We start from the raw sequence: 19,271 nt of genomic DNA, 5'->3' as shown, positions 1-19,271 counted from the left end.
AAAAGCATCATATTGGTGATGTGTTGTCTTATTTGTGGTAAGAGCTATCAATCACAGTCTGCATTCTGGCTTTGGTTTCTGGAGCAGTTCCAAATGGGAAGTGTGCAAGCAGGAAGTAAGCTTATTTCACAGTGAAAAAAAAAAAAAAAGGAAAACATCATAGATTTCCTTTTTCTGGTAAATTCTGACACTGTAAAATGTTGAGGTAGAATCCTCACCCTGTGGAAGTTAATGAGGATTTCTTACAAAGAAATTTTATGTTAAGTATTAATGGACTATAGGAAAACGAAGATTTCATAAAGAAAACAAAATTCTGGAACTGAACTCTCTGCTAGATTCTATGAATTTGTTTTGTCCATTTCAAAGGCAAAGTTACTTTAATAAGGAATAATCATGGAAGTAGTTTAATCTAACTCATTCTCATTTAGCTGAGAGAGGATCCAAGCGGACACATCATCTGTTACCATCACCCACTTTTACCTTCTATTGCAGACACAGTGTAAGAAACCCACGTGTGCCATGATTACAGCACCTAAAACTGCTGTTGTAGATGCAGTAGCCAGCAGTTAAAACAGTAAGAAAAGATTTTTTTTTTTTGGTCATATTAGGACTTAAACTCCCTACAGAAATTAATCCATTTGAAAATTCTGATCCATATGTCAAAGTTCCTTGAAACACAAACTAAGATCTAATTCTTTTCTTTAAGGTACAGCAGTCTCGTAGATTGTATTCTAACTTCCAAAACCACTGACTCCTTTCTGTGAGAGTTTTGGTTTTTCCAGGACTAGAAACACCTTGGTGAAGGTTTTGGAGTCACAGGTTTGAATGTTGGCAAGCCTCACAGACATTAGGCTGAAAGTGGACCCACTAAGCTATTTCATAGCTTTCTTTGAACTATACTAATTAAAACTTTATTCTTTTGTCTTAAAAAACTACTATTTAAAACACTCAGCTTGATCTAAAACTCATGCTTAATGCTTATATAGTAGCAGAATTTTGCTCTAGATAAGTGATTAAATTTCAGAAGCTGTTTTCAAACTGTGTATTTTTATAAATAATGTATTTCCATTAAATGCAGATGCTAAACTTCCACAGTGTGGAATTAACACAATAATTGGCTAGAGCTGTGTTAGCTTTGTCTTTCATATGGTTATATTGAGGGACAGTTTAGCAGATGTCTGAATTACAGTTTGTTAATAAAAAAGGCAATGCACATTTCGAAGAGATGTTTTTAGGATTCATTTTTGGATGAAATCCTATACAAACAGAAGACAGGCCTTAGGCAAATCCAAGAAATAAAATAGGAAATAAATTGGATACAAAGGCCCATATGCTGTGTACAAATCAGGTCTATTATCTTTGTTTACCTTATGGTAGAGATAACATTTATAAACCATCTTTATAGCTGAGCAGAAATAAAAACTCAATGTTAGCAGTACATTGTATCTTATCTCTCAAAAAGAGGTGAGGAGTCAGCTGTTTCTTTAGGAAGAAATAATCACTAAAACCTGCAAAACTAGGTGTGTATATTTGCCATGTTTATTTAATTGCAACACAGTGTAAACATAACTAGGAATAAATATCAGCTTCTTCTTCCTAGAACAACAGAATCAGATCAGCACCTGCCATTTCTCTGTACATACCTTATGATTCAACTGTACTGTAAATTTTTAAATCAGAAGGCCAAAAAAGTAAAATGAAGAATTCCTCAAGTTTGAAAATGTCCAGGCTAGATCAAAGTCTGGTGACTTGAAATATATTTTGATGATTACTATGAATGTTGGGTTGGTTGTTTTTTTTTGTTTTGGTTTTTTTTGTTTGTTTGGTTTTGATTTTCTTTCCTTTCCTTGTTTGCTTTTATATAACTTTTGTCTGATTGCAAAAGGCTTCCTACTTTCAGATATGCTGTTGGAACATACATATGAGAAAATCAAATTTGCCTAAGCTTTTCTGATGCTGTTTTAATGTGATACTATTTTCACTGTCATTCTCATTACTTAATCAAGGTTGGTGAGATGGTGATATATTGGGGGATTATATATCTATTTTTTTTCATTAGAAGAGGGAGACTTTGTGGTTAAAAAAACCATAACACATAAGAACAATAAGTGAAAAATTCTGGAACATGATAATTTTCTTCTACATATTTCCTGTGTTGGTTTAGCCAAGTGATTCAAACCATTACTGTAATATGTAGTCTAGCATTAATGTTCATAATGTATTGATGTGATAATGTTTAATGATCTTTATTATTGTCTCTGACTCAATTCCTTTTCTGTAAAATAGGGACAAGACAGTGATATGCAAAAAGATCTACAAAGATAAATCTATTAACATTTAAATGATAACATAAAATGATTCAACAATGAATACCTTCATTACATCATCTGTCTGTGTATACCTTACTATACAAGTACTCCCACCATCTGCAGCTCACAGCATAATGCAATACTAACCCTGTAAAAGGGTTCTCCTTTTGATTAATACATCTTTTTCACTGGGAGTTTGGGAAAATGTCCATCTTAATCTAAGCACACCAGTATACTGGAAAAATAGCAGTAATGTTTGTCATCTATGCATAAGAGTCAGCAAATCCAGCAATGATGGAAGGTATCTGGTTTATTTGTTCTTCTTCTACAGTACATTGCTTATATTGTGATCCATTGGTAAATATGACTGAAAAGCATAGAAGAAGATCACCTGTTTGAATTCTCTTACCAGCAAAATTGTGTCTCCCTTTCGGAGATTGAGGAAGAATTTATGCCTTTTCAAGAGCTGGAACGTCTACAGAAGTGAGGGATGCCACAGAGAACATGATGGGTCAGCAGGGATGGAATAGAAAGGGTGATCTGGGAACATCCAGAAGGAACAGAGAAGAGGAGGCTCCTGAGAGCAGTCGGGAGCAAAACGTAGCCAAGTCAAACAAAGCACAGAGTGAGAATTGTGTGTAGTGTGCTACAGGTCAGAGGCCCTGGAAATTTCTGAGGTAAGAGAAAGAAAGAAAGAAAGAAAAAGCCACTCTGCAAAAATATGTGTGTGTATCTGTGTGTAGTTTTTAAATCTCTTATTTTAATCTGTCTCTCTTGTGAGTATCATATGTTCTTCACATTCTCTAACAAAAATATGCATTAGGTCTTGTCACTGGAATCCAGTGAGAGAACAAGAAGCAACTGTTATAAATTGAAATACAAAAAAATATCTTTAAACATTAAAAAAAAAGAGTTTTTTTTGTTTTCTTTTCCATGAGTGTGGCTGAACACTGGAAGAGATTTCCCAGAGGCTGTGGAGTCTCCATTCTTTGAGATAATCTAAAATCCAACTGGGCACAGATCTAAACAACCTGTCCTAGGTGACTCTGTTTTGAACAGGGGTTTGGAGTAAGCCAACTTCAACCATTCTGTATTCTACCTTGGGAGGGGTTTTCTGGGGAGAAAAGGGAAGTTCACATGTTTATTTCAATTGAAAATATTTTCCCCTTTGTTTATTTCAAGAAAAAGTCTGGATATACCTATACCTAACCCCTGTCTGACTCGTGCTTCCAGCAGAAATCTAGAAGTATCTAACATCTATGTGAATTTGATGCTGCATCAGTACATCAAGGTGGCTTCCACAAATTGAAGTCATGGGGACATAGCAGGCAGCAAAGGCCACTAGAGGTCACACAAACTATTTAAAAGAACATGAGTAAGGTAATTTATATTCCCTTTGGGAACCCTTTCCTCTTCCACCTGTTCCCCTTGCTTGTCAGTCTCAGGTCACCTTCCTTCCTGATACAAGGCTGTGGTCAGGTATGTTTAGCTTTTTTTCTTCCTATACTTGATTTTCAACTCTAGCTTAGCCATGTGGAGACAATATCACTTTATGGAGAAAATTCCACTGTGATCATAGGCCATGAAAGTGTCAGACAGTGGTAAAAAATATAATGTCATGCTAGCTGAGAAATGTTTTCCTTTTGTTCCAAAAACAGACTCAGTAAAATGAGCAAGACAGAATATGGGAGAGTGAGAGTCAGTAGCAATAGCCACAGTATTCATCTTCCCAACACCAATTCAACTTTACCAATCAGCTTTACAGTTTCTAAAATCCATTTGATTTGGTGAGAGGTGAGAGTCTTTAATAGTAAGACTGCCCTATTCAAAGCTTTGTTATTATTTTTGTTCTATTCTGATATCCAGTCTCCTGACTCACAAATTTGCAGTCTATTTTCTCCCTTCTTTATATTTGCCTTTTGTTTGTCACATGTACATGCAGACAGAGAAATAAGGTTTCGAATACTCTCAGATTTAGGCTGTTTTTCTATTTATTATTGTCTCCCCTCCTACCTTCTCTTGTCTGTTTTGCCTAGAAAGGCTATATATGGATTCTTATTTGATTCAGCTTGTCAAAGTGACTCCTTCACAAAGGGCAGAGAAGCATATGAGAGGAAGGAAGAAGAGAGAGCACTGCAGACTTGCCAAGAGCTGCAGTGTTCATTCCCTGCAATCAGTGTACAAAATAGCTAAAACTTCTGTTTAGAAATAAAGGAAAAAAACAAATGGGATTGTTTTAATCCCCTACTTTATTTTAACTAGAGTTATCATTTGTCAAGAACATTAGTTCTCTGGACATTGAGTCAAGATGGTTTTGACTCCTGTTCTTTCTTAAATACTTTAAGTCAAGTTACACTAGCTAGCCTCATGTCTGGTATGCTAAATATTATGTTTTTCTACCTTTCTCTACCTCAGTTCAGTGGTGAGAGTGATCCAGTGTGTTGGTACTAATGATGAGGTTCATGTAGGTAGCAGTGGATGAGATGGAGCTTTACTATTGTATGAAAATAACTGTAATGGAATACTGCAAGTTATTCATTAGTACAATTTTTATTTGCTCATTTTTTAAAGAACTGAGAAAAGAGGGGAGAAAAAGGTCAAGCACCCACAAAAAAACCCTAGAGAATAGTTATGTAGAACACCTGGTAATCAGAAAGGATCCAAATTCACTTTTATGGCCTGAATTAAGACTGGAACTTGAGTTTACTGCTGTCCTTGACAAAAGAAAAAGCTCTAAATATCAGGCCCCTTGTACTAGTCCCTTTCAAGCTTCTCTGCATTGGATTTTGTAGAAGCACAGAATAATTTGGATATAAAATTATGTGTCTCATATCCATTAATATCTTTTGTGCTTATCAGTGACCACAGCAAAATATTTCTTTGGCTGAAGCCTCCAGTAAGAGAGCTAATGATCCATTAAAACATCTCTTCTTTAATGCATGCTTTGTACTGCACCACAGGAATTCCCAAAGGAAGGAGGAAGAAGCACAGGATTTAGTTTTATGCAGCAAGAAACAATGGAACATGAATTAATTTCCTTTCCCCCTATAGCAAGGGTCTTTTGGACATCATGAGAAATAATTTGAAATGAAAACCTGAAAAATTAGCTGAATGCATATGGAAGGCTAAAAACCAGAGGGGTTTTAGTTAAATAGTTGGTTATAGAAAAAGGAGCAATATCAGTTATCAGTTGCAGATTTGTAGTTTCCTTTATATCCAAAACAAACAGTTTATGAAAATATAGAGTGGGATAAAACTTTTTCTTTAACATAAATCACTTAAAACATGAGTTCACTAGGTATGTGATATTTAGTTTCTTGCACTTTAGAAAATGTATTTTGTGTGCAGATGCAAGTTAGACAGCTCCTATTCCCTCTCTTTCTTTTTTTTTCTATCAATTTCCCTTCCTTCCTTCCCTTCCTTCCCTTCCTTCCTTCCCTTCCTTCCTTCCTTCCTTCCTTCCTTCCTTCCTTCCTTCCTTCCTTCCTTCCTTCCTTCTTTATTCTGCAAAACCTCATTCTATTCACAATATAGAAATTAATTTTTTGCATCATTCATCATTAAAAAAAAGTAAGGAAATAATTTTGGAAAACCTGGTTTGCCTATAGTAATTATTCAGTTGAGCTGTCATGGCTGTACTGAGAGATGTGTTTAAAAGCTTACTGGATATCTTAGTTTGTGCAGGCACATGAGTTTTAGAATAGAGAGGTTTGGGGAGGTGACCCTGCACAACCTCTGATATCTGAGTATTTTGTGAAGCAGGTCTGTTGTTTCTGTCGAGGCAGAGTGATGAGGGGATGAATGCTATTTGTGTGAGGTATGGCTGCAGATGAGCTCATTAATCTTTCATGTTATGGACACTGGTTTCAAAGGCAGAAAAAAGTGACTCAGAAGGTGCAAATGGCATAAAGGCTAGTCTCTGGTCATTCAGACTACAAGTAAGCATGGTACAGAGTTTGCTTAAATGTCACACTGAGCCATTATCCCTGGCTCTGAAGGGCTTTGCAACTCTACTGGAGCCTGGAAATAAGGCTCAAACAAACACAAAGCAAGATGCTGTCCTCTAAGTCCAGGTGAAAAATATTATTAGTATTCTCCATCAACACATAATACTAGGATTTCTCCATTGCAGGAGGATGTGGACAGATGTGTTGTGACCTGATGCATGCCATAGGCAGAGGTTCAGGAACAGCATGACACGGACATTAATGCCGTGTCATCCTACTGCTGAGGCTCAATTATTTCTGCATATTGCACACAGAATAAGTCCAGGAATTTTCATATGATTGTTTTGTAATCCTTCTCATATGCAAGTGATGAGAGCTTTAATTTTACTTTTTTTCTGACCCTCTGCTTTTTTAGACCTTTGCTGCCTTGATACTGTCTCTCACAGTATCATTCTGGACAAAGTGCCAGGCACACAGCTGGATAAATGCATTGTACAGTGGGTGAAAAACTGCTCACAGGCTGGGCACAAAGTGTTATTGTACAGGGAGTGGCATCAGGCTGGCAGCCACTCACAAGTGGTATTGGGCAAGGCTCCATCCTCAGTCCAGTTCTCTTCGACATCTTCATAATCAACACAGATGCAGGACTCAAAGGAACACTAAGTAAGCCCAGGACACTAAACTAGGAGGATTTGCTGATTTCCTTGAGGGTAGAGAGGTCCTGCAGAGACCTTGACAAATTAGAGAGATGGGCAATTACCAAAAATAGTTCAACATGGAGTTCAACATGGGCAAGTGCCAGATTGTGCACCTAAGACCAGGCAACTCTTATTGTGTGCCTAGACTGGGGAATGAGAGGCTGGAGAGCAGCGCTGTGAAAAGGGACCTGGGGGTCCTGGTCAATGGCAAGTTGAGCCTGAGCCATCAGTGTATCCTGGCAGCCAGGAGGGCCAGGTGTGTCCTGGGGGCATCAGACACAGCATCACAAGCCAGGCAAGGATGGAGACTGTCCTTCTCTGCTCTGCTTTTGGTGTGGCATCACCTTGAATGAGGTGTGCAGTTTTGGGCACCACATCATAAAAAAGACATTAAGCTATTAGAGAGTGTCCAAAGGAGGCAAGTAGTGTCTTGGGGTTTCATGTTCAGGGCCAGGACTTAGATCCTGATGGACCCCTTCCAACTCAGTATATTCTCTGATTCTATGAAACCTGAAAACTACCTTGTGCTTAAGCCTATCCTGTATTCCCCTATCCTCCCCTCCATCCTGGTATGATTAAGGTGTTACTGGCCCAAGACACCTCTAGAGTTAGAATAATCACTTTGAGGAATCTGCTTTGCCTCAGATGAAAGCTTATTTCATGGAAACACTGAGTTTTATGAAAAGCAGTGAAATTTTCACATAGAATCCCAGGTTCAGTAAACAACTTACTCTCTTAATGAACCACTTTAAATCATCATTGAGGTTTCTAGTGGGATTTTTCATGATCTTTACCTAAACAACATCTCTGCAAAGATGCACAATTTCCACTTCTCCAGGGTAGGACTTAAGACAAATTTCATTGTCTATCTAGCTGTCTAAACAGCCCAACTCAGCACCACTACATAAACAGTCAGAGTGGTCTATGTAAATCCATTGGGATTTACATGTTTAAAAAAGCTAAATCAGATATGGATGATGCAGAGAATTTAATGGAGCAGTAGCTCCTCTTCATACCTACTCATATTCCCCTCTTCATACCTACTCATATTAGACTTCACAAAGGAGAGAGTGAGATTTGCTACAAGATGTCAGACTTTTCTGTACTATTCTGTTCTGGACACTTTTGGAGGTTTCTGTTCTGGACACTTTTGGAGGTTGTTCCAAGCTTTTCATTACTTGGTCACTCTATCCACACTTGCCTAAAGAAGAATATGTCCAGAAAGAAAGATGTTTTCTCTGTGGTTTTCAGCATGTCTCAAAATAGCAGGCACCTGAAAAAGATAATCTCGAAGATTTACTCTCCCAAATGTCTTAATTCCATTTTAACCTTGAAGAGTCTTTTACTGAATAATGTTCTTTGTTAGACATTTCCCAGTTGTTACATAGGATAAAATTTGTAAAGATTTGAAGTTGCCAGAGGAGATCCAGCATATTGAAGACTTTGGTGAGAATTACATTTTATCTGTGTCACTACACCCTGAACATTAAAACACTGTGCAAAATAATTATTTCCTTTGTAATCCTAACTTGACTTCCATGGAAGATTTTTAGTGTCTTTTGCTTTCCTTACAGTATCACTCCAAGACCCATAAATTATTCGGGAATTTTTCCCCCACTCTAGAAGATCACCTTCCCCATTCAGACAGGTACAATGTGTCTATTTATGCACAACACCACTAATGAAGAGTCTATGATTTGTATTGTCAGGGGACCAGCCTGCAGTGTTTTTCTGATAGGTGAACAGAAAAGAAAACACTTTTAAACTCTTTTTATATTTTCCTTGTTCTTCCAAACACAGTACTTACCTGCAGACAGATAGTAGCAGTTTTTTATGCTTGTTTGCAGCTTGGGAGGAGCACACAAAGAATCTTTTTACTCTGCTAAAGCTTGTGGGAGTCTGTATGGAGTGGTTATTCTCTGTCGGGAATGAAAGCTTCCATTTCTAAGATCTTTGAAACTCAAAGCAATCAGAGTAGAAAAAATTTGGGATTATGACCTGCCAGCAATCAGCCAGAAATTTGTGATTTACTGAGAAATAATCCCCCTGCAAATTCTAGGAAGCAGGCAGTCTTTTTTAAAATGTCTGTAGAAGCACTTCTAGCTCATATTTAGTAATTGGTTAGAGATCAGGTTGACCGTGACCCTTTAATTTCATTCAATACAACCCCATTCTATGGACTTTTAAGGAGCTGCATCATCCCCACAGCCAGATAATAGATTGCAGATTTATGAACTGCTTTATTAACCATTGGTTGCATCTCTAATACAATAGCCACCATGCCCAGCAGGACTGTTGAAAGATTTCTTCAAATTTACCTTGGCATGTTTTATTTACAGCAGGGCTTGAGAGAGAGGACTCTTTTCCAAAATGTAATTCTGTTCATCTTTATGATCTATAGGCAATACTTTATTATAAATCCAGTGAAGATGTGAGCTTTAATCATAATTTCTAAAGTATTGAGAAAGTACTGCCTTAAAGGAAGTGCAAAAATCACTTAAAAATCACCCTGGATGCTACTATGAATTCTATCTCCCTGCTGATGTATGTACCAAATCTTACTAGCATAACATCTAGCACACAGTGAAGCAAGCAAGGCTTCTTGGAAAGAAAAAAGCCTTGTTTGCTTCTTTCTTTATTCTTTATTTTGTGAATTACTTAAGAAAAAAACAATATGTATTGTATTTAATATTAATATGTTAAGCATTTTTTTATTTCAAAATATTCTAAAGTGTGTTTTGAGAAGCTCATTGACTGATTTTTTTCCCTTACATGTAACTAAATATCCTGTTAGTAAGGCTTTGCTTATAGCAATGAAATTTGCATCAGCAAAACTTTGTCAATGTGAATATTTTCGTTCAAATCCTTTCTGCAAATGTGCAATCAAAACAGAGATGGGCACTTTTATAGGAAGACATGGTTAAAAATGTGGTAACCCAACAAGTAGCATCAACATATTTTGTCACTCTGGAGATTATCAAACAGTAGAAGATTCCAGTGAGTAGTTAAATTACTCTAGTGTAAAATTATTGAGCAAAATGAGTTTTTGTAACTATATTCAACAGCCTTTGAAGCACAAATAGAGCATATAGTCTTGTATTCTGAATTCATCCATTGTCTTGAGTAACACTGTATGTGCAGGTGTTGTGGATATTATCTGTACTTTTTCTTCAGGTTGGCTGTCAGGTGGGACAATGAATATCTGAATAAACAAACTACTCAGTTACTTACACTTATGCATACAGAAATCAGTCCTATCCTTCCCATCCCAAAGAACCACATCCAGCATTGTTTCTAACCTTAATAAAATAGACATACTTCTTGTACAACTAAAATGGGGAAGTATTTTTATCCCTTAAAGTCACCCCAACTCTTAAGCATCATTACTTTGTTGGTTCCTTTCTGAGAGACGCTGAAGATGGGACTTTATTTTTAGTATATATTTTCAGTCAGAATCTGAGTTTTTCTGCTCTCACTGCAGAGTTGTTCACTCATAGGGTTGCCACAGAAGGTCCATTAATGTCAGCTGCTTTTGCAGCATGAAATTTTTGCACTGAGATAACAACTATTGGCATCTGTCTCTGCCATAAGTTACAATACTTAGAATCATCAGTACATGGAGCCTTTAGAGGCTGAATAGAGTAGCAGCAGCTACATGGATATATACAAATACATATAGAATTGTGCCTAGTGCTTGCTCAGGTCCTTATGATTTTTAGACACTGATCATTGTTTCCTGCAAAGTTATAAAGTGAAAATGGCATGAATGAAATGTGAAGCAGAAAGGAATCTGCAGATAATAAAAAAAATTCATAGGAACTCTGTCCTTCTTCCCCCATTTTTTTCATATGCATACTTAGAGATATGCAGGTTACTTTTTCTTTTTAATTGCATTTACTGGATTATAAATTACATATATGCTCTGAAAGTAATTTTTTTCCTATTTTTTAAACTGTAGTAATAGAACCTCTAACAAAATGAATTCAGAACTTATATAAATATTTATATAAATTTATTCATGGCACTAATAATGGCTTAGCATAGCGCACTGTCAAAATTCTGTCAGTGTGCTTTGTATGTTATATAGAGACATCATATTTTTACTGAGGTGATTTTTTTGCAGTGTCACTGGATTTTACAGCCAAGCAGACAACCTGCAGAGAAGATTTCCTGCATGTCCAATTAACCTCTTTTAACTCTATGCAATTATTGTTCCCATCCATTTTGCTTTTTATGAAGAACCAGCTTTACCAATCACACCACGATCCAGTACAAAATTAAAACTTTAGCAGCAGTAGTGTCACAGCTCCCAGGATATAAGAAAATCATGAGATATTGTCATACCATCCAGCATAGAATTTTTACAAAATGAAAGAAGTTATGAACTACTGGGCTGATTGTTTGCGCAAGCGCAGAGGGAATGCAAGGAAAATGAGCTTCATTTTGTAGCTCAGGCACAGGCTATATTGCTTGCTCTCATAAATTCAGCTGTATTAAATCTAACTGCTAACTTAGATTCATGCACCGTTAGGTAAGTATTGCACTGACCCCATCAGAACCCAGAGCAGTAAATGCTCCAGGACACAACTTCTCGGACATTCATTCTTTTGCCATGAGTAGAGCTGCTGAGAACAGAGTATATTAGAAAAGCATCCTAACAAATCCATGCCTTGCTTACTTTTCCATCATTGTTCTCAGTTTCTGAGGGTAGGGTAACCAAAAGCCAACATTTATCTAAATGCAAAAAGGACTTATTAAACCTCTTATGTAAGACAATGTTAGAAATACACTGTTCCCACTGAAACCAGGCCGCACCAAAAGAGTAGTGAGGAAAGAGAAGTTTAGCTGGTTTTTAATGACTTTGACAGCAAAAAAAGAGATATATGACCTAAGAATGAGAGTCCAAAAACTCTCTGTGAACCTATAATATTTGCAAATATATTTTCAAATATAGCAATTTGAGGGCCTTGGACCGAAATCTTAGGTGCTGCGCACAGTGATCATAAAGAACAAGGCAGAAAAGGTGACCAGCTGTAGGACATCTCCACTGTGGCCAATATTTTCAGTATACATCATGCTGACAAGTAAGGACAGGTAGAACCTCAGCTGACACCTTCACTGTGCTGTCAGGAAATGATGCTACAGGAAAATCTGCAGGAAATCTCTTTGACACAAAAGCTATGCAGACTTTTGTAAAGGTTTAGAAAGACTTACAGGAACCAAAGCCACTGAGGGCATGTTACTCCATAGAAGTACCACAACATTTTTGATACTTCTTTTTCTGTCTAATCAGCTTAACAAACCATTGTGCCTTGTAGCTCTATGATCAACAGATGTAGCAAAAAGGAAAACTGCAGTGGTATATGCTTAGGAGTATGACAGGGAGGAGCAAATTTTTTTCCCTGAATGTACTTACTAGGTATTGCATCAAACAACATAAGGTTAAAATCTTAGAAACAAACAGAGTAACTTCACTATTGCAGTCTACTATAAACACTTTGCAAAGCAGAAATGGTTCAGCCATTGTGAAACAAACTAAAAGCAATGTGATCTACTTGGTGCAGAAAAGTTCCACTTGAATCCAGAAAACTGGTATTGGCTAAGCAGAATTATGCATGAAAATATATAATTATTTGCATGACATTTTCTAGTTATCGGAAAAAGAACTCCTATGGTTTATGGAAACTGCAGTTGCCACCGGTTGCACATTCCAGGGAACATTCTTGGTAAACCACAGCTTCTGCTCAGCTAGAGCAACATTGGAGAAACAGAAATACTTCAGGAAAACCACACATGGAAGTGTAATATGAGCCTGGAAAACAAAGTCCTACTTCACTCATCTCATACAGATTTACAGAAAACAGCAAGAGCAGAGAAAAAAAATAAAGAAAAAGAAGCTTGGATGAAAAGCTAGCAGAAATAAAAAAGCATTGCATGCTAGTTGTTGTTTATTTTAAGAAAGAATAAATACGTAGCTTGCTGGCTTGTTCAAAACCAGTTTCTGTTGACTTTGGAATGTAAATTGCAAACTGCTGATTGAGGCTGGCTTATATAAAAAAAAAAATAAATCAGAGTCTCCATGAGGAAACTGGTCACAGCACCAGCCTGACAGTTTTCAAGAAGCATTTGGTCAATGCTCTCAGCATATGTTATTACTTTTTGGGGATGGTGCTGTGCAGGGCTGGGAGTTAGACTGGATGGTCCTTGTGAGTCCCTTCCAACTCAGCTCACACTGTGAGTCTGTGAAAGTGCATCTAGAGAACAAGGAGAAATATGAACAGAAGTAGCTTGTTTCACAGCTGTATAGAAGATGGGCAATATTTACACTGAAATAGAAGCTAGCTTTCATATATTAAGCTTTTTAGGTATATTTGAAATCTCACCTGCATTATATTTTGCTGTAACTGTAGGATAGGTGCACATTTGTCTGTGTGCAGACTTGAGTAATTGAGAGCAGGGTATTTTTAAAATGCTATTGATAAAATCTAGTTATTTCATCTTATCCCAAGTGGTCCACCCCCCTGTGAGTAGGCAAATCAAACTAACAGTAAAAATAAGATTTTTTTTCCAAGGAAAAGGAAAAAAAAACAACCATGGATAGCTAGCAGAAGATAAAGTGTTAATTATTAATTAAAATTGCTTTATATTTTTTCTTTGTCATTTCCTTTATTTGATTTTCAAAGTACTGAAGGTGCTGTCAGTCTGATAAAACAAATTTCATACCTGTAGTTACAATACAAATAAATAAATTGGCCAAAATCTTAGTCGTCAATGCATATAAGTAACCAGTTAGTTCAAAACTGAAATAAATTTTTAAAACCTGCATATGCCTTGTCAGGTAAACTTTAATTGATCATCTCCTTCATAACTGTATCTTAATTAGATCGTAGGAGCCTCAGGGATCACATTAATTTTTTTATAAATTTAAAGAACATGTCCTGCATACTAACTAGACCTTCACCATAGTACTGTCACTTGTATTAGCAAGTGACACCAGTAGTAATTACCATAAAAAATGGAAGCTTCTCTTGAATTATATTTTAGAACCTCACAATCCTGAAAAACCCCAGGCAAATCAAGGTAGAAACAATGGCAGGAATTTGGACATTTTTACTCCCACTGAAGTCAGACTCTGCCAGCAAGTACCAAGATGTCTAACAGTGCCTAACAGTGCTCCTTTTTGCTTAGACATCCACTTGACATAAAAGATTATTCTGATAGATAATCTTAACCCTTGACATAAAAGATTATTCTGATAGATCAGTATCACCAGACTATTTTCAATCATCAGCTAAGTTGCTATTCAGGGAGCTTGTGATTCACATGGCCAGCACAAAGTTACCTTGATAGTCACAGGAATTAGACTTACATAGGTGTAAGAGAGATGACAGTAAAATGAAGAGTCACCCTCTTCCTCAGTTAACTGGACAGCAAATATCTTGTGCAGAGTAAAGTAAAAGTCCTTTGATAGCTTCATTGTCTTGCAACTGCCCCAAGAACTGCAGGGATAATATGTGCTCCAGGTTACAGTCTTGGTTTCTTTGCAGCTGCAGTTCTATTTTGTTACATAATTTGTACTTTGGCACTAGGAAAAGATTATAAATGAAGTGTTGCTTTCAAAGTTTCAGATATTGAGATTTTATTTTTTTATATAATTATTATTCTGTTTGGCAAAGGTGGCTTTAATTTGACTTTCACAAGTGCAAAAACCTGTCCCCTCAGAAGTTGGTCAAACTATTAATTTTATGGCAAAGACAACAGAGTACAGTAAAACCTTCTCACAAAGCCAGACAGCTTAACCTAATTAAATTGCTGTTTTGACAGGTGGTATGAAGTGGAATGAATGCTATTGAGAATGGCTGCAGAGTCATACACGATGAGTGTCTGTGTGTTTATGTGTGCAGGTGAAAATGTGACTGTGCGGGGGGTGACAATAGATCTGTGTTCATAAACCATTTTTTTTCTCCAAAAGCTGCAGCTGTTCAAGATTTATAGATTTATTTCAATTAATTGTGTTGGATATATTGACTCAGGTGAATGACTACACCTGGACTATAGTAAAAGAAAGATGTTTATGGAGGTCTGTGATGTCATACATCAAGGCATATGAGATGTACATTTTACAAGGGGAAACAAGCCTTGTAGGAAATATATAAACATTGTCATAAGGGATCTGATTTCTGGTTCTGCTCAACATTACAAAAGATCTTTGCCTCAGTAAAATGGTGCATTTTTAGTAGGAGTTAATGAGCATTCAGGTCTCCAAAAGCATGGTGAAAGGGCTCTGAATCCATCATAGTTTGGACAGCCAGCAGTTTGCACACAGTCTCAGCAGTTTGGACAGCCAGCCAGATTAGCAACCTTGATCCTACATGCAGAAGACCTCTCCTCATCCATCTCCTGCCTGTCTGAATTCCCAAGCCCCCCCTTCTGGAAGTGCTACCTATGTATGCAAAATTGGCATAAAAAGAGTTAGCCAGATGTAGTTGCAAAAACAGCGAGGGACTTAGAGCCTAAACTTCTATGTGGTTTCTCTATCCAGTTCTGTTTAATTCAGATAAAATCCTTGTTATTTTACCTTTAAAAGTCAAGCCTTCTGTAATTTCATAAAGTAATTTCATACAATCCTTATTGTCCTTTAATGGCAAGGAAGAGATTTTGCTGTACTTTCCCCTATGCATACATTCAAGGAAGATTAACTGTTTCTTTAAAGTGATGATGACTCAGGTTTAATATCAAAACAAGCACACTGCAACAGGGTAACCTGGCAAAACTATGGTATGATTTTGGCTGAGTTCACATATTGTGCTAAGAAAGGGGAAACTGTTATACCACTCACCCCTGTGTCTTTGAAGTTTTTATGTGTATTTGGTGTGTTTTCTTTGCTTGCTTTATATAGTACTTGCAGCCCTGAGGTTATGCAGTGGATATAGTACAATACATCTTTCCTTTAGTTCTTTTTTTTTTAATATCTACCTACAAAATTACTAATGATAAGAAATTATGAAGATAAGCAGGCTGCTCTAGGTTCACATTCAGTCTTCAGTACTCTGATTCTCACTCTGCTCATATATTCAGACCTCCCTATCTCATTCTGTATCAGTTGTGGCATCTATTATTCCAATGAAACAGAAGAAACTCTTAGTCATGTAAACATCACTCTGATAGGTTTGTTGGTTATTTCTGTTTTCTAGTGTGAATGTTAAGGAACAATTCTGTCAGATAATGGGAGAATTGCAATGGTGGCTGTGGATTGTGAACTTTTAACCAGCATCTGAAAACTATTCACTCATTTGTGAATTATATATGTCTTTTGAGTTATTATCAGATTGGTAAATAAAATGGAATAAAGTCCAACCAACTAGAGAAACATATAGAAGTCAAGCTGAGTAAAGACCTATGCTGTACAAGTAATCAAAGGGAGACAGGAAAAAAGTAGATATATATTAAGCAAAGCACAGTGAAATCTCATACAATAAGAAGATTCTATATTTTAGGTACTTTATTTACATGTATAAAAGCTACCTCATTTTTATAGCTGTACCTGAATATTTTGCTCTTCATCTAACTAATACTCATTTTGTTCCACCTCACACTGCCCTTTGGCTTTCCTCCAAGATATTTTAGCATTTTTTCTCTGTGTGTCTGTGAAGATAAAATAATTTATATTAGGCGGCAAAGTTTCCATGTTCTTTTCATGATAATAGGCAGCACCTATTTTTCACTCAGTATTGTGAGACCTCTAGTATTAACATCAAAAGAAAATCCAAGAAGGACAATATGTTCAAGAATCTACATTTTACTGTGTCTTGATGAAACAGATGAATTCAAACCAACAACAGGTTAAAGAGCCCAGATACTCTCTTTTATTATACCTGAATCCAGGAAACCGTGTTTTCCACTTCAGGGACTGGAGAAAACTTTGATTTTTATTCAAATTTGGCTGAGGTTCATGAGGAACCAGTTGTCCCAAACCAATTTTTGCCAGAGCAGACTGCTTGTTAGCTATGTACAGGTTCTTAGGAGTAATGAGTGATCAGGGGAAAGCAAAAGTTAAGACAGGAAGAGCAGATAAAAAGGGAGAAAGGGCAGAGTAAGAGTTTTGAATCCTTTCCAACAGGTGTCCAAGTCACAGTTACCAAAAGGATCCCATTTTACTGCCAATGCCCGTGGAGCTCACTGAAGTAATCCCAAAGTATGAAAATGTTGCCAAGGAGCACTGATGATTTTCAGTTTCTAGAGACTTCAAACAATAACAGGGAAATTTCAGGTCAATATGGACTTGGAACACAATGCATTTAGTGACAAATGAATGCAGAAAAATATTATCGTTTTAAATGTGCAAGCTGTCTTCTGTTTTCAATGCTTTCACATTCCACTGGGAGCAAAAATAAGAGGGTTTTACTACACAGGGAAAGGCCGAAATCCATTGGAATCTTGGCATAAATGTAAGGAAAAACAAATTTAAAATGGAGCAAGGCCAAGGCCAGAGCTGCAGGTAAGAGGTCTAAAGAAAGGACATTCAAGGAAACAAAGTGAATTCCTGACCTTGGGCTGTGTTCAACTTGCCAAGGAAATGGGCTGCAATCAAACAGAAATGTCATTTTTTGTCTGCAATTAACTCGTAAGGCCAGAGGTACTACAGTTTTTAAAAAATTCAGTGGATGTGTCCCTTCAACATAGTTTCAAATATGTCTTTTCACGGTCAATCTAAAAGAGCTCTTAAAAATTTGCCTCCATAACACATTTTCTTCAAGATAAGTGAAGAACAATCCTATATATGCCATTTCATACGATTCTTTCTGGTTTTTATTTTATCATTGCAAAACAGCAATAACTGCTCTATGGTTAACAACAGTCATAGGCTTGATTTTCTGCAAGCCATCTTTCAGTCAATCTGTTTTGAAACCTGGTTCAAACCAAACATTTCTGATATTTAGCATGTCCTATCACAGCTTCTCAAAATAATAAAAGAAAAATCAGGAAACGAATTTTCAATTGATTGCTTTTCATAAAATCAGTCTATTTTTTATTATTTTTAAAACAGAATAATCCTAATTTTTCTTCCCTGTTTAACTGCACAAATTTGTTTCCTTTTTACCTCGAAATTTGTGTTGTTGTCATTGTAGAAGTTATAAAGAAATGCCTTTTCATATATAACAGTTGAAAGAACAAATCACCTTAGATAAAATGGACCTGATTTTCTTTTACACAGTTCTGGCAGCATAGAAAAATCTTAGAGTGGGCATAAATTTTATTTAAATACCCTTTAGGGTTCCTCTGTGCTGCCAGAATCTGTAAAGGGGTCTTTATGTAAACCAGAATCAGGGCCAATGTGTTTGAGGATTATGTTTCTTTGGAAATCTTTTCTATACCTAAAGACTTCATATTTTGACAAGTAAGACCACTCACAGATTAAGTGTATGAGACTCTTACTGAGAATCAACAATAAGTGAAATCACCCGTATATGGCTAACAGCTTATTTCCATTAAAAGAAATGGCAAAAATTCAGCAAGCAGACCTGAAATTTCCAAGGCAGTAGGAAAAGGAGGAGATTAATTTTAATAAAGGTAATAATCAGCAGTTCTGAGTTTCTTAACACACAGGCGTTGATAATGCTTCTGCCATTTCCCATACTACTGCCATATTAATGTCTTCTATCATCACTTTCATGATGAGAAGTGGGAAAAAAGATCAATGGAAAGAACTGAAAATTTTCCCAAAACTCATAACTCTTTCTGGGAATAAGAGAAACTTCATAATAGCCATGGAAGAAAAGTGTTATTTTCATGAAGCATTGAAGGACACATGGTGAGCAACTGCAAGGACTGAAATTTATGAAGTAACTTTTCTTTATCACCTCATAATTCAAATTGCAAGGTACCACATTAAGTTCTGAAGGTCTTTCTTCTGTCTTGAGGGACAAGAATGGCCTTTCTGATAAAATGTGATATTTATTAATTTGATTTGATTTTAACAACACCTGAAAGTATTACTAATTATTTTCTCTTTGGGTTTAAAAATCCATATGTTGATTTTTATTAATGCTAACATTTAATGTATGCAATTAATTAAATTTTTATATTGTTTTTTTCCAGGCACATCTCAGCAATAGTATGAATGGGTATTTTTCTCATACAGTAGCAACATTGATCTACCCAGTCAGAGTTTTTATTTCAAAATTGTTAAATTACAGATTTTTGTGAAAGTTTAGAAAGACTTACAGGAACCAACACCTTTGAGGACAAGTTGCTCCATAAAAGTACCAGAATATAGTAGAGGAAATGTATTTGAATATCTGTATAGAGGCTTTGCC

Source organism: Agelaius tricolor, unplaced genomic scaffold (genome assembly GCF_023055355.1).
Source record: "Agelaius tricolor isolate 1412-34295 unplaced genomic scaffold, bAgeTri1.0.p SCAF_5, whole genome shotgun sequence".
In the NCBI taxonomy this organism is placed as follows: domain Eukaryota; kingdom Metazoa; phylum Chordata; class Aves; order Passeriformes; family Icteridae; genus Agelaius; species Agelaius tricolor.
The sequence above is the reverse complement of the archived record's forward strand: the minus strand, read 5'-3'. Positions refer to the sequence as shown.